This window comes from Ostrea edulis, chromosome 4 (genome assembly GCF_947568905.1).
Source record: "Ostrea edulis chromosome 4, xbOstEdul1.1, whole genome shotgun sequence".
NCBI classification, from domain to species: domain Eukaryota; kingdom Metazoa; phylum Mollusca; class Bivalvia; order Ostreida; family Ostreidae; genus Ostrea; species Ostrea edulis.
This window is the reverse complement of record NC_079167.1, coordinates 24,774,337-24,791,809: the sequence shown is the minus strand read 5'-3', so window position 1 is coordinate 24,791,809 and position 17,473 is coordinate 24,774,337. Positions and strand designations below refer to the sequence as shown.

Here is a 17,473-nt window from a genome sequence, read left to right as displayed (position 1 = left end):
GATAGATCAATGAAATTAATCACAATTTGGGGGGGGGGGGGATCATTTTTGGATGAGACAAAAAAATTTACGGGCCAAATTTGAGGCCAAAACAATTCTGAGCCAGGCTAAACTTTGGGTTGGAGCAAAATCATACGCCAAAATTGGGGTCAGGCCAATGGAGCCAGACCAGGTTTTATAGTATGCCGTATTTTGAAATATATATATACATATATATATATATAATCACATGCTCCACACAGGACTTCCGGTTAGTCATCAGCACTTGAATTTCATCTGATCTCTCTCTCTTTATATATCTATATATTCCGCGAAGGTCTTACTCTCCCAGCATCCGAAGAATCTGCACCAATATTCGATGAGCTTTATTTGTGCAGCAATGTAATGGTGTACAGATAATAACAACTTCAGTAAATAACACAAATATTAATCTACATCGACTTTTCCAACAGCAGATGATGTAGAATGCTCGTGAAATTTCTTTGGTTTCTTTGTTTTGAGACGTCACCAGCTATACGTAAACTACCATATTTGTTACGGGACTGTACCAGTGACGGTTCTTTAACGCACTAACGCCTGACATCACATGAGGCTGGATATGTCCAAAAGACCGGCCACTCTCACTTCTAACTGCTGAGCGTTTGGCGAAGGAGTGGTCACTGCCAATTTTTACGTCATAAGTTGGATTCTCCCATGGTACGTGCGGGACTTCAACTCATGACCTGCAGGTCACGAAGCAAACGATGTAACCTCTGAGCTATCGGTATGCTCGTAAAAGATGTTTTTGTTTATTTGGTTACGTCCCTTTGATAATTTTAACTTATATATTTTGCAGCTGTAGTTGAAGTGTCTTAAGTGTACGTCTATGCATGACACTCAGAATGGTAGCATTGATGATTATTTATCGAGTCAAAATTTTTCGTGTCACGAAACCTCGGTTTTTCAAACGTCTCATCCGAAAACCCACTACCCTCACTTCAAAATATCAACACTCTGCGAAGGAACATACACAATATACTTTTACATATAAGGTTCCACGTGGTGTGCTACGAGTATCTAAACTACCGCCTCCCAGAGCCAGCGTGACAGGTGATCTAACACGAATAATGCGGTAAAACGAACACAAGCCCAACTGCTAGCCACGGACCCTGGAATTCATCAGATGCATACGTGGTGCCATTATGTTTGAACACGTTTGTTATTCCCGAATTTTTATAGTTTTTATAAATAGTTTGGTTTTTCGTTTTGAATCCTCTATTGGTCTTTCCCTGGGTATCTGAGTGTGATGTCGGCCTCGATTGATACGGATTGCGTCCTGATTGTCCTCATTGTTTTTGTTGTTGGTTGGTTACAGGGCCTGTTCTTGTATTTTCTGTATTAATGTTGTGATTTTTCCTAGTACCCTCCGTTTTGAAGGAGACATTTTTCCTGGTTGCTGCTGCATAATAGACCACTTGTTCTTTGTTTCTGTTGGGTTTTCTTTTATTTGTATTCCGTTTAATTGTTTTCTTCTTGATAACGGTTTTTCCATGCAAGGTGAAGATAATGAACAGTGATCAATCTCATAACTCCTATAAGCAATACAAAATAGATAGTTGGGGAAACACGGACCCCTGGTCACGCCAAGAAAATGAAACAACTCTAATCAACGTTTGCTACCACTTGGAACCATGTCAGTTTCTAAAAGGTTACATGATAAAAATTTGGAAGTACAGAATCAGCTACAGGGCCCTCCTACTAGCTCTGGCTGGTGTGTTGGCCCTTTATCTCGATCGATAGAGCACTAGACTGTTGTGTCAGAGATCCCGGGTTTGATCCTCAGCAGATGCATACACAAGTCTCTGTTACATCTAGCGCCATGTTTAAATTGTTAGGACTCGGGTAATCCCTGGTGGATTATAGTGATTGCCCCCAGAACGTCACCCCACAAGTGCTGGCACCCTGGAAGAGTCAGGACAATTCCATATTGCGTATCATAATGCTTACTAGGTATGTGTATTTTATATGCGCATGATTTTACTTGATAAGTAAATAACAATGTTGTTGTTTGTGTAATTATTTTTTCCGTAATATTGTAATGCATATTTGCTGAATAAATTACTATGTTAAAAGGAGCTGTTCTGTGTTATTATTAAAGATTAATTCATTCACAGAAACTTGTAAGAATTCATGTAAATCATGTGTACAGATAGTTTCTGATACTTGAAACTTTATGTATCAGCATATGGACATTCTAAATATTAGCAGTGTGGAAACTTTCAAATGCGTCAGGCATTTTTTTTTTTTTTTACAATGGATGTGTACTTGAATTTCTGCAGACTTCTGCACATTGAATCTACATTTTTCAGTGATTCAAGTTTATTGAAGGAAAGGACCATGTGGAGATAGTTGATAAATAAATGATAAATAGTGAAATTATAGTGGTATACATATATTTTTTATGAAAATTGTACATTTTCACCACAAAAATCTTATACTGCTTTGGACGTCGAATAAATCGAAGTAATGCTGGATGTATATAATTCGCATACCATGAATAAACTTTATTATCATTATCATTGTTGCCTAGGTATGTATTGTTTTTTCAAAGTAAGGGGGTGGGTTATTTCTGTTTTCAATTCGCATTCTTTTTTGGGGGAGGGGGAGGGGTATAATTTCTCTGAATTTATTTAAGCTCTAGAGATTGGCCTTATACCGGTTTATACAATGAAATACACTTCTATTCCATTATACCGGTAGAAGTAATAAAAAAGACATGAATCAAAATTGGGATGGGATATACAGGGAATCCACATATTTCGAAGAAATTATCGCCGCAACAAAAACAAGATGTGTTTGTGAAACACAAATGCCCCCGATAATGGCCAATTCCGAAGATGGACAAGGTCAAAAGGACAAATATCTTGGTACCAGTAGAAAGATCTTGTCACAAGAAATGCTCATGTACAATATGAAAGCCCTAATATTTACCAACAAGAAGTTATGACCTATGTAAAAAAAAAATATAAACGTAGATCAAATTTGAAGGTCAAAAGGTTTAGTACCAACGGAAAGGTCTTGTCACAAGGAATACTCATGTGAAATATCAAAGCTCTATCACTTACTGTTCAAAAGTTATTAGCAAGGTTAAAGTTTCAGACAGAATGACAGAATTACAGAATGACAGACAGGACAAAAACAATATACCCCCCGATCTTCGATCTCGAGGGCATAAAAATCCAGAAAGGGGTGGTGATAATGGTAGTAGTGTTTATACTCCAGGTGCCTGTGTAAGATGGAGGAGGGGGGATGGTCAGCCAATATATCTTGCTTTCTATTTATGAAAATAACTGACTTTGCATGTGGAATTAACGGAATCACTAAAATATTATTCGTTTGAGTAGAACTTTTCAGAACATCTAATGAGACAGCCTCTCCTGTTGGATCCGCTTTCAGTGATTAAAATTAAATGCCAAGAAATCTTTATTCAATCAAAGACATAAACCTACAATAATGTATACATCATGAGTGATTTTGCTTGAATGAATAGTGTACACTTTCATGGATTAAAAATATACGGGAACTTAAAATTAACCGATTATCCGTTTACTAGCAGACACACCTGAGTTTCGTAGCCGTTACGGTGCTTCTAATGACGTAGAGGTAGACTCAAAAAAGCAGCCTGTAACTAAATGCGACGCAAATAATGTGGCCGAAGCAATCAATTTTTTCTTCTATAATCACGGAAAAATTGAGAACATCGAAAATATCAGATGAATATCGTATTTAAAAATGTATCGATGTGTCAGATCATTGGTCTCAGGATGGGGGTGTCCTTCGTTGAGTTACATGTACATATATATAGGTAAATATAATTATTAATCTTCATAAAATGATAAAATCTACAAAATATTTGTTTCATGTTCCGAACCGACAGGACGATGTTGTATGGGGGTCCCAGTGAGATGAGGTTCCAGACGTAAGCTGTGTCAAGTCAAGCGCTAAAGTCATGATATGGGATGCGATGGGAGTTCAGGGTTTGTCCAAACTTCACATTGTTCCAGCCGGCAAAACTATTAATGCTGACTATTATGTGAATAAAATTCTTCAAAAAGAACTAAAACCTGCTCTGAATCGACAGAAAAATAGTGGTAGGATTGACGAACGAAAGTTGGTTCAATATCCAGGACACGCTACGTTTGTTCAAGATGGAGCGACACCTCCTCATACTGCCCTCCTAACACAAAATTGGTGTGAAAATAATTTAGCAAACTTTATTTCGAAAGAAAAATGGCCAGGCAATTCCCCAGACCTAAATTGTATAGAAAAGCTTTGGAGTATTCTGAACAGCGAGGCCTAAAACGATCCGCGCCCAACAACAATGAGCCAATTACGCCGCCGACTTCAATGTACATGGAGGGAGATACATCAGAAACATTTGATTTCTTTAATTCATTCAATGCCAAACAAAATTAAAAATGTATTGAAAAACAAAGGTGGACTGTCTGGTTATTAAAAACCTAAAAACTTGTATATGAGTTGTTTATAAATAAGTTTAGGCATGATGTGAATCATGGAACGAATTTTCTTAACACCCTTTAGTTTACGGACTTAACCTCACATATGAAACAATATCAAACGTTCAAACAGTAACTCTGGAGCAAGCATATCAGAATTTATTGCCAACATTTGTTAATTTATAAGCATAGATATTCAGTACACATCATTGAATGGGATATATCCCTCAGTATTGGGAATACTAGTAGAGAATTTCCCGATGTCACATTACTGATAGGATATAAAATATTCTTAGTGAACATTTAACAATACCTCTTTTTCTGTTTCTTCTGATCTATCTATAGAAGTGGTTAAAGAGCACTGTGAAGAATTAAAAAAGTGATGGGTATTTCGATAAAGTAATGAAACAAACCTGCAAGAAAATGTAAAGAACTCAACAAAAATACTTGCCGAATTAATCTGAATTCACACAAATATGCGAAATTATGCAAAATGTTTCAAAAACTCTATAATGAGTGTATGGCTTGTGCAATACACTGATACAACTACAATGTGCAAAGAAAATATATCAAGGCACTCAACAGTCTTTTCTCCTATCCAAGACTGAAAAGGAACAATGGTACATGGGTTTGAGAAACATTGAGGTGGTTCAGATCGTGGCCTGCGTAAAGCAATGGTTTTATAACTTTATTGTAATTTATAGGTATATGGCGGATTCAGACTGTGTGCGTGTCAATTGCTACTTTAAAACATTTTCCCCAGTTGCATATAGAATCAATGCATCCAATAACCATTAGAAATAGTATACATTATACCATGTTTAGATGTTCTACAAAATAGACAAAAGGCGTTTGCAACGTACATTTTTTATGATTAATCTTTCTGTAATACATGTACTTCAGTATACTACCTGAACTCTTGTTTTTAGATGCAGATGTACACCTCCTTGAAGATAGACATGTTTCATTGAAAGGTGAAGATAACGAACGGTGATCAATGTCATAACTCCTAAAATCAATACAAAATTGATTCTACCATTCAGAGGTTTCCCTTAACATTTGTCAAGATATGGACACCAGGGAATATATCTAGAACAGACCAGTTCGTGACTCTAATGAAACTGATATTGAATTGTCCCCATTAGGATTTGGCACAGTGCTTCAACACCAGTAAGACAACACTGCATAATATTGCGACTACGCATATTTTTTCTTTGCACACCCCTGGTTGCCAAACTCTCTATTTTGTATTGCTTATAGGAGGTATGAGATTGATCACTGTTGGTTATCTTCACCTTTCATTCTACCAGGGCATATTTGAAAATAAGATTTCCGATTTCCTTCCTCCTGAAATGCAAGTCAAGTTTTTGGTGATTTCAATTTCTCTCACCTTGTGATCGATGCAACTGAAGTGAGCTAGGATGTTCCAGGGCAGGACATATCTACACAATCTCCAAACTACAGTTCTTGTAAACATCGACACACGCGGAAATCAGTTACAGGTAATGTAATAAACGTAATATAACTACGTATATAATGTTTAGAAATAAATTGTTTATTTGACACCATGTGGTGTAAGAGTGTATAAGTGATCATATTTGTTCAAGTAAATGACTTCTTATTTTTTATTATCAAAATGTTATTGTTTGTACAACTTGACGTTGTTGGAATTGAAACTATGTATACCTGATAATAAAAATAAATCCTATAACAATAATTCCTTTTCCTTGTCAAACTACTAATTTCATATTTGATGCATATAACAAAGAAACAGAAAATAACATAATATATGCAATAATTACATGTAATATTCATGTTAGTGCTTAAACACTAGGTTTTACGGTTTTGTGTAAATTTCAAGTGCTTGTCTTGTATTCTTAGTATCTTAGTATATAATGAATATAGATTTGATTTATATATATATGACATAACCCTATAATAAAGTCTTAGATACTGTATAAATCAGTTTTCTGTTTTTATATATCAATAATGAATTGGAAAACATATCTCTAGTAGAATATTAATGCAAAATCTTTTTCATGATTTTATACATGTATCTACAATTAAGTAGTCACATGCAGTATACGAATAGAATAAAGTAATTCAAAATTACCAAAATGCATTTCACACTACTCTATAATCAATGCTTTCTACCAACATTAATCCTGAACAATATATGGAATGACTTCCAAAAATAAAAGTCTGAGTTTTGAAATATTTGAGTTATGGGTGTTGTCTTGAAGTATTCTGACAATACCCATGTCTTTTGTGGCCCACAAGACAAATTACATACTGAGTTCTCAAGGATGTGTAACTGTCCCTGAACCTAGTCACACTATCTGAGGTCTTCCTTTAGTTTGTAAAATTTTCTTCCATCCTGTATTTGGTTCTTTTTAATATATAAAAAAAAAACTTCATATCAAATGCTTAATATAGGAATGATATAATGCAATCAATGGTTGACAAAATACTAAATGCACATATTAATACTGAAAACAAAGTGTTATGACAAACAATGAAAACTTTGGCAAAATATAGTCGTTAATTCTATGTCCTCTAAAATATCATATTTCTTGCACTGAAGGGACATTTGACCTCCAATATATCAGGGTTTACGGTCATGCTTTCAAGTATGTTGGTCAATTCTACAAGTTGGTGGTTGCAATCATGTGTGACGCCAAGGCCTATTAGTCCATGAGGACTAACTCCCAATATCACACGTTCAAACACCACAAAAACAAAACAATTTAGTTTACATAAACATACATGTATATAAAGAGGTGCTTGTTCTCTCTCTGTAATTGTTTGTATAAGTAATGAAGCGAACTTCACTTTCCTATATTACCTCCAAAGACGCTTTCTAGTTTTATTATCCACTATCTCTCCATTGACTGAATTTATTTATCTTCTGATTTCATTATGACGATGTTGGATATATTCATGTTCCACCTTTCATTCCATTTATATAACATCGAACCACGTGTACGTACCAGTTTCTTTAAAAAAAAAAAACAGCTCCAAAGGATCAGTATTTTGTTCTCGCAGTCGCTTTATCCCTGAAATCCCATAATATAGCCTTCTTTGTTGACAGATTGTACATATAACGAAAGAGGCAGGAAATTAAATGATGGGGAGATCTGAAAAGCCACATCAGCAATGTCTTACATAAAATTACTTGCATATTTTCAAATTTTAACGGAACAGCTTGAAACAGGATGTATTACTTTGGCTTCTTATGGCAAAAAGTACTACACGACATTTGATGCTTTTAAACCGAAGATAATTTGTGTGGCAATGAAACTTCTATATTTTGAAAGATTATGATTATTATTCAATTCAATATTTTTTCTACATACAATTCTAAGATTTTAAATATCTACATAAAAGCAAAAATATACATTATAAATAAAATGTCGGTCGGAAAAAACAAAATAAAACCAAAAAGAACAGAAATCAGTTACCATCTATAAAAATTAAGACTTGAAAATATACCAAAGTTTATTCACTTTTAATATCATATTTACAATATAATATCAATACGTGAAATAATTCGGTATACCTAAAACTTACACTGGCCCTGCTGTTGTGATTATATAAAAAGATTTTTCTATCTTTATTTCCATGAAATATTTGAAAGGGGCACGACACAACTCGGAGAAGACTCAACACCAATATGACTATCATCACCTTGCTGTTCTAGAAGGTCAAAGTCACATAGATTATGGTATGAAATGAAACGTCTTGCAATTGGAACTCTATATACAACATATAAAAGTTCTAGTTTGAAGAATGATTCAGAAGATATTGAATTTTCTGAAAGTGGGTTATACTCCAAGGCCAACGTAACAAAATCAAACACCGTTTAATCACTATATCTTGTCATAAAGCATACGAAAGCCTTTCTGAAATTGTTCGGGAGATATTCAGCAATATTTTTTAAAAGTAGGTCAAACCCAAACGTGACCCGACGGCAGGACGGACCCACAGACATCGCTGTACCATAATACGTACCGTCTACGTACCGTATCGTCTAAAGACGGGCGTATAAAAAACCTGTCCCCTGCCACTTTGGAGAAGGAGCAATCACTATGTTTACAGCTTAGGTTTCACGCGGCCATGCACGAGCGGGGCTTAACTTAGAACCTTCGGTCAAGAAGCGAACGCTCATTCACTAAGCTACCGCAACCGGTTGGCAACACCTTACCACCGGAGACCATGATCTGAACAAATTTGAATCCACTCTGTTAGGAAGCTTTCATGTAAATTTAAACTTGTCTGCCAGAGGGCTTCTTGAGAAGTGTTTTTTAAAGATTCTCTCTCTCTCTCTCTCTCTCTCTCTCTCTCTCTATATATATATATATATATATATATATATATATATAGAGAGAGAGAGAGAGAGAGAGAGAGAGAGAGAGAATTTAAACCTTTTATCCTCTATTGGGGTCAGAATTTAAACAAAGTTTAATCTACACTATATCAGGAATATTTCATGTAAATTTGATCTTTTATAGCCGAGTGGTTTTTGAGAAGAGGATTTTTCAATGACCCCACCATGTTTTGCATTTTCTTCATTATTTCAACTATGCAGGGATCTGGCCCTTCTTTTGAGCAAGCTTGAATCCCCGTCACCCAAGGATGCTTCGTGTAAGCTTGATTGAAATTGAACCAGTGGTGTTAGAGAAGAAGACGAAAATATGAAAAACTTACTGACAGACGGTCGCACAGAGGATAGACAAATTTAAAAGGTGATAAGAAAAGCTCACTTGATTATAATCATATTTGATTGAACTACTAATGTGTCCTAGGCAATTGTTGTTATAGAGTATGTTTTCAAACGTTTATTTTCCGGAAAAAAAACATTAAATACTCTTTCAAAAATATCACCATTGACAACAGTGTTTTTTCTCTTTAAATTTAAGACTTCATGTTATTATAGTAGAACAATACGTCATCATAAAGCCAGAAGTTCCGTTTGAAATCTTAAATGATGCAAAATTGAATTCAACAAAGATTTACACGATGAAAATGATAGGAAATATCTGTTGTACATAATATGATGTAGATAATTTTTATATAAGTATATAGTTTCGCTGTTAAATTCAATACATGGACATTGCGCTGTATTTTCTATGTTTATCCATTAAATAGAGATAGAAAGAATAATCTTATAATATATCAATTAATTTAAAGCTAGGAAAAATTACTATTTCCAATTTAAACTTGATAAAGAAAGCAACTCAATTCAAATTGCCATTGAACCCAGGCATTAAAAATGCAAATATAGAGTAAGAAAATGTTTTATGTTAAGATTCCTTTCATTTCTAGCATTCATAGTCCCTGACTGGTGAAACCGAAGGGAACTTACACCTAGCTGAACCTGATGTAGTAAAATTCACATTGTTGATTACAATCATACAATCAGTTTGTCTGATTGGTGTCCATCAGTAAAGACGATTTTCCATTGCACTTTGAATAGATAATGTATATAACCAATGTAGCAACACTTGGTACCTAAACCCTGGGGTCATGATTGAACCCAGAAGTCATAAATTTCACACTGTTTGTAAAAGACTGAATGCTTATTATAGTAAATCAAGATTTCTAACATAATGCATTAACTATTATATATATATATATATATATATATATATATATATATATGAACAGCTTAGCACCATGGACCCTAAACCTGGGGTTTATGAATTTCACAGTTTTAGCAATGGGCTCCTTGCTTATTATAATCATATTTATACATGTACTTTGATTGCTTGATTTCAAGGAATAAAACGATTTTTGAAGATTACATTATTTGCTTGTTTTGGCAACAACCCTCAGGCACCTGGTAGACAGGATCAATGAAATTCACAAGTTTTCTTTTCTTTTACATAAAGACAGTTAAAATTGGTTCAGGCGTTCCAGAGGAGAAGCTGAAAATATTCAAATATTTATGACCGCCGCACGATGACAGACACATACAGATAGCAAAAGGCCACCTGAATAACCCAGGTGACATAAACAATGCAAAACGCGATACAATTAAAATTTCAAGACTGGGAATGGTCACGGAAATATGTTGAAACTTATCAAATTCTATTTTCTGTTATCTTTTATAATTATTTACAGTATCAGTAATCAGTATCTTCATTTCATTATGCATAAACTGTTGACTTGATTTACGCAGAATATTGTGCAAACTACTTGGCTTGGGACCGCTAGTAAACATGTATTGTTATGCAATACTTACAGAATGATTGTTCTATAATACATATCATTTATATATCTAATTAAATCCTTTTTTCTATTTATGGGTTTTCGAAACAAAACATACTGACCAATATACATTTTCGGAAAGAAGAAAATTCCTTTGACATCATTTTGTGTATATGTAAGACAGAAAACACTAGTGTCTTTCCTGGTTGTACAAGCTGTGTATTTACAGTTCTCTCCATTCCTTACCTGGTTGTGCAAGATGTGTATTTACAGTCCCCTCCATTCCTAGATGTTCTACAAGCTTTGTATTTACAATCCCCTCCATTCCTAGATGAAAATAAAGTTTTTAACTACAAAAGGTTCACTTCTAAAATCATCTTATTCAGAAAGTATCCCATAAAAGGTAAATAAAATAACGTATAATGAAAATATATATTACATATGAATAGGATACACCATAGTTACATAATGATTCTGTTTCTTGTATTAATACCAATTATAAATGCCCACAACACAACGTGCCAACATGTATAACACACATTGGCCAACAGATTTTTCGAAATCCGATCCAAACCAAATACTGTCAAGAAATTTATCTTTTCATTGATTAATTTATAGAAATACACGTAAAATCTGTTTTGGTATAATGTTTTACATCTCATTCGAGAATTTTTCACTCATGTAGAAACGTTACCAGCTTCAACAGAGCCATAACTTTCACTTCTAATGCAGGGCGCTGAACAATCACTCACTACGCCAAGCATTTCATGTTTGATGCAACACCAGGATATCATATCACTCCACTAACCATTAGCTTACCGCTATCTATCCGCGAGTTAAGAGAACCCAACCCACATTAAATACGTTCAACAAATATAAATGATCTGATAGAAATGAGGAATCTAGAAAATCTAGTTTGTTATTCCTTATGCCTCAGTATGAAAATATGGCAGTAACTACTGTAAATGTTATTCTGAATAGCTTCAGTGTCCAACTATGGGGCATATCAAAAGCATTCACCACATGTGGTGCAGATATGATTTAATTTTCTTAACATCTGCTCAAACACTCCAATCTGGGTTACGTTCTATTTTATACGACTTATAATTAAAAAAAAACCAACAATTTTCTTTCTATATCAATTCCTGTAGAAGCAACAATTATTTTGATAGTGACATACATACCTTGTGTTGTTTATATACATCTTTTATCACTAACAGGAACAAGTGCATGTGGCAAATACAATTATGTTATAAACAAGAATCATGAATATTCTGATCCATTTAGCAAGTTTATGCAGTCCAGAATTTGCACATCATTTATATACTTCATTCTAAGCACTGCTTTATATTAGTACACATCAGAAAACAAGATTAATATCACATCTTCGACGAATATTACCAAATAAAGCTAATATACATTCTGTCAAAAGTAAGTATATTATACAATTAGTACAGCTTACTTGGTATCTGCTGCCTGGTGAGGAAAACTCCGACAAAGTATCGCTGACTTCGAGAAACTCGTTCAGTGAAAATGAAATTGTTCTTCACAAAGTCCGATTTCCACCAATACAATTTGCTCCTGAGTTTGGTTCATCTTCATTCAATTTTGTTATATAGCATTGACTATATTATGCACTTTTTTCTGAGATATACCATTTCAAACATATCTAATAGTCAGATTTAAGGTAGCTCATCACACTAAACTTTTATTTAGTGTCTCGTTAAAACATCTCTTATAAAGAATGATTTCACCATTGAAAAAGAGGTATAAATTCTCAAGTATTTTATATGATTTTATTGTGATTTATCCCGGAATGATAAAAGGCCCTTTGTTTACAAACAAGATACTCTAGAGTCTAAATTTCGCTGTGATTTGAAGTATAGTATGAATATTTAAGAAAACATGCTTATACGACTCAGATAGATGTTCAAATATTTTTAATCCAAAAAATATTTATGAAAATTGAAAACGTTATTTGCCAATACTTTTTTATATCTACAGATGAAATCTTCAAAAACACGTCAATTAGAAAAAGATATATAAGATAAATCTAATTGTTTGATGAATAGTATTTGCAATTACCAACAATATGATTATTTTAGTAATTTCTATCAATTTCGATCGGAATTGGTACTTTTTTCTCTAGTTTGAATATAGTGATTTTATCTAAAATTTTGTCATTTCATTTCAATTTCTATTTATAATATATTTCTTCGATATCTCTCTTTTCTAACTGGCATGTTTTTTAAAAAAAAAATTATCGGTAGATTTAAAGATATTAACAAATAACGTTATCAATTTTCATAAATATTTTTTTCTAAAAATAGAATATTTATATTTGAATATTTTAGTCATGTTTTATTAGATATTCATATCATACACCAAATAACAGCGACATTTAGACTCTAGAATCTCTCATTTGCATTCAAAACACTCTTTTTATCATTTCAGAAAATCACCAAAAAAATTATATAAAATAATTGAGAGCTTGTATCACTCCTTCGATTGTGAAATCATACTTCTTAAGAGGTGTTTTAACGAGCCATTAAATAAAAATTTAGTGTAATGAGCAACCTTAAGAAAAGGAGGGGGATGTAAGACGAGAAATAGAGAATCACCCAGAACTAATATATAGATTTAATTTAATTTCAATTCACCTGGGTTTGCATTTTTAACGAGGAGAGGGGGTACATGCGTAGACGTTGAACCGCAAATGTTTAATTTTAAATGAAACATTGCTCTCTTCCGCTCCATTGAAACTGAAGCATTAATCAAACGTCGGATCGACAATTTATTCCATATACAGTGTACATGCAAATTCTGAATTCAAACAAAAAAGTACATATACCACGCATTTCCAGTTCAAAATGAAGCTGTTAGTTTAAAATATACATATATCTGTTTCATAATACAGCTGGTATTATTTTCAATATGTTATACTTTGAGTAATTGAAGTTTTAGAAGATTTTCTCCAGCTATCAATACATTCTTTTTATGGTTGGTGTAACATATTTTTTTTGGTGGAATGTACAAAACCTGTATATGAATTCAGAAAACTGTATCCCATACCATTTATTAAAGATAAAGAACTTACTACTTTGATTTGAATGAAACGAAACCTTTTCCAGTCCAATGAGTGATGAAATGTGCTGAATGCTCCAACACATTTTACAGGTCTTTGGACGCTGTTGACAAGGTAGACCAACCCATCCGTTTTCACATTTAGAGCAACTAAAAGCATCATGGCATAACCTGCATCCTTCTTCACAGTCCTTATCACATTCAATACCGTATTTACTGTTGTTACAGCCATGTAGACAATTCCCAGTCATATCACACGTCTTGTTTATACAATCACCACTGCACGGAATGTTAAATGTTTTACCATAGCTAACATCTTTACTACACATCGTGCAATGTGTTTTAGATTCACAAGAGGAACATTTTTCTGGACACGTCACGCATCGCAATCCATGAAGAAACCATGAATCTGCACATTTATGACATACTGGATTATCACTGTCGATTAAGGAGCATTGTGCACAAATTGAGATAGCTGCAGAACATTCATGATGACACCGATCGCCAAACCAACCATCCTTACACCATTGACTGCATGTTTGAATACTTAGACATGTAAAGTTTAAACAGTTCTGGCTATATTGACTTTCACAGTGACTACCATGTCTACCAGTAATACAACGTTCACACACCCCAGTGTCAATGTCACATGCTGCATTTAAATCGCAATATGGACTGCATTTCTTATCACATTGACTGCCAAAATATCCTACTGCACAAACATGACATTTACCCGATTTAATTTCACATGATCCATTTCCTCCACATGCAGCAGGGCACTTCTCAGCACATTGTAGGCCGAACCACCCATTTTCACATTGAACACATTCGTTATCATATAGCGTGCATTGCGTACAATGTTCTGGACAGTTTTCAAAGCATTGCCCCCTTTGTGTCCTGGTTTACACTGATAACAGGAACCGTCTCCAGAGCAGGTTTCTCCCATGCAATTTTCAGAACATGAAGTATTACAGAAATGACTGTAAAAACCTCTTGCGCATGTACCGCAGATACCTGTACATCTTACACATCCTTGTTCGCAGTTTCCAATACATATATATTCACATAAATCACCGTAATATCCATATTTGCAAAAAAAAATAAATTTTCCCTCACTTTTTTGCATACCTTCCTATTACAATTAAATGGACATTTTTCAAAACAGTCTGATCCGAAGAAGCCTGGTTTGCACGTACAGTTTCCAGATACCTTGTCACAAGATTCTTGACAACCAAGTGAGCAGTTGTTCTCACACAGAGGTCCAAAATATCTGTGAGAAAATTGCCTCCACTTGCACCGCACGATTCAGAGCATGTCTGGTTGCAAAATGTACCGTAGCAACCCTTTTGACAAACACAATCCACTGCAGTAATACCACAGTCGATACCACAATCTGACACACATGCGTTGCTGCAATTTTCACCGAAAGTTCCTTTGTTGCAAAGAAAGGAAAATTAGAACTGAACATGACCGATACTATATATGCAGAGAAATCGATCTTTGTACAATCATGAGTGCGTTAGTACATAAATGACAATAAATCGTACAGAATGATATCATTGCTGTCAATTGTAATGATAATTTGTCACATCAATATTTTGTACGAAACTAGTGTTTTGGAACTCAAATATGTGAAACGTATAAAACGAAGGCTTTTACTTGATTTTTGTGTCGGGATGTTCTATTTTTCGGTTTTCATTTTCAATGCAAAACCTTGGGACCATCAGACACATACCATCTGCAACAAATGGCAATATATACTGTAAAAGCATCTTTAAGGGTATAAGCTTAATCTTACGTATAAAGAAAACACCTCGTATATTTCATCCGAAGGTATCAGTCGTCTTTTGTTAATAAGACTTTCCTTATATACAGTGTACTTCATCAGTAAATTTGAAAGTATGTGATATGTTTGAAAATTATGTGACTAGAAGACAAACCTTTATTTTCTATTTCTATATCACATTAGAAAAAACTGAAACAGCAAGCGCAAACTGTATGTTTCTATATGACAATGATAGGGGAAAACAATTCTTATAGTCTCACCCCTTAATGATGTTTTCATTGCAGCACATTTATGTATTACAGTGTAACTTAAAAAGTAGACACATCAGAACTCTTCAAAGTACAGTGTATTAAGGTTCTTTAACCTCTGATAATCGGTTTCCAATGTCTTTGGGATCATGACCGACTTCTATTTCATCTGGTGTAGCTTTGCAAATTACAAATTTATGACCTGAACAAATATACATGTACTAGAGATTGATCAGTGTCTTGGCCAAATAACCGTGGTTCAGAGTAGTAATACACTGTCTAGTCATAAGGAATATTTGTCGGCTGACATCCCCTACAAGTATATTAAACGTCTGATTGATAGATTGAATAATGTTTAACGTCCCTCTCGAGAATATTTCACTGATATGGAGAAGTCACCACTGCCGGTGAAGGGCTGCACAATTTAGGCCTATGCTCGGCGCTTATGGCCATTGAGCAGGGAGGGATCTTTATCGTGTCACACTTGTTGTAACACGGGACATCGGTGTTTGCGGTTTTATAAAAAAGACCACCCCATTTAGTCGCCCCTTACCACAAGCAAGGGGGTACTGAGGATCTATTCTAACCCGGATCCTCACGGGATTAAACGTCTGAGGTATGACACGATGAGCAACACATGTCACGTGACATCCCCGATATTAAACGTCTAAGGTATGACACGATATGCAACATCTGTCGGGTAACACGATTCTCGGAATTGAAAGTGAAAATCACGGGTCGTCTGAATATTACCTTAAACAAATGTAAATTATCAAAAAAATTAAATTTTGAAAAAGTTAATAATGCCCAAACATTACAATAGACAACAACGATCAGAAACGACGAAGAATAAGTCACACTACTGAATCAGCATTTGACTGAGGAGAGCTAATAAAGAATTTAAAACTTACCAAAATATTGAATTTCAAATATTTTTAGACCTTTGTTCCTTGAAGAAACGATTTCAAGGTATTTTCCTGAAAGTGGCTTATAACAAGTTATTGACATAGTTTCTTCCCGATGTTGTCGCTTTGTTCCAACTTGTTGCATGTCACATCATTGGGAAAAACAGGCCCGGGATATACATCCACCCCTCTCGGAAAGATGGGCCTAGCATAGAATTTCCCCCTAGGAAGAATTAACCTGGGCCCAATTTCCCCCCTAGGAAAAACCGTTCCAGTATAAAATGTCCCCCTAAATGACAGTACGCTCCCCCCTTCTTACATTTTAGCTATGTATCCGTTTCCAGTTCTATTACTAGAATTCTCTTGCTTATCTTGACCCAGGAATTCTTCTTATTATTTCTTTAATTTTGAGCAGGGTCTTGTGTATCACAATCATCATCTTATGTTTTTTAAAGGAAATTATTCACATTGTGTAATAGTTTATCAAAATCCATTCAGACATCTCAAGTCTTTGCCGTTATTTACTAGTATATAACAGTTGAAATGGTGAAGCTGGGAAGAAGTTAATGGGTTTTTTAATTCAAAATTTCGAATTTAAATAAACGGGAAAATTAAATTACTTTCATTTATTCAGTGCATCTATTTTACGTTTTAGATATTTTAATTGTGTACCTTTTAGTTGACATTTTACGATAACACCTAATGATATTAACCATCGTTAAAGTCTTTTTGAGAAACATATTG

The 17,473-nt window shown here is 34.3% G+C and overlaps 1 protein-coding gene across 1 annotated transcript in view; it reads right to left on the bottom strand.

Moving 5' to 3' along the window:
• Positions 1 to 17,473, bottom strand: part of LOC125667235 (receptor-type tyrosine-protein phosphatase alpha-like) — a 198,616-nt gene that overhangs the window by 123,980 nt on the left and 57,163 nt on the right. The window lies entirely within an intron of this gene.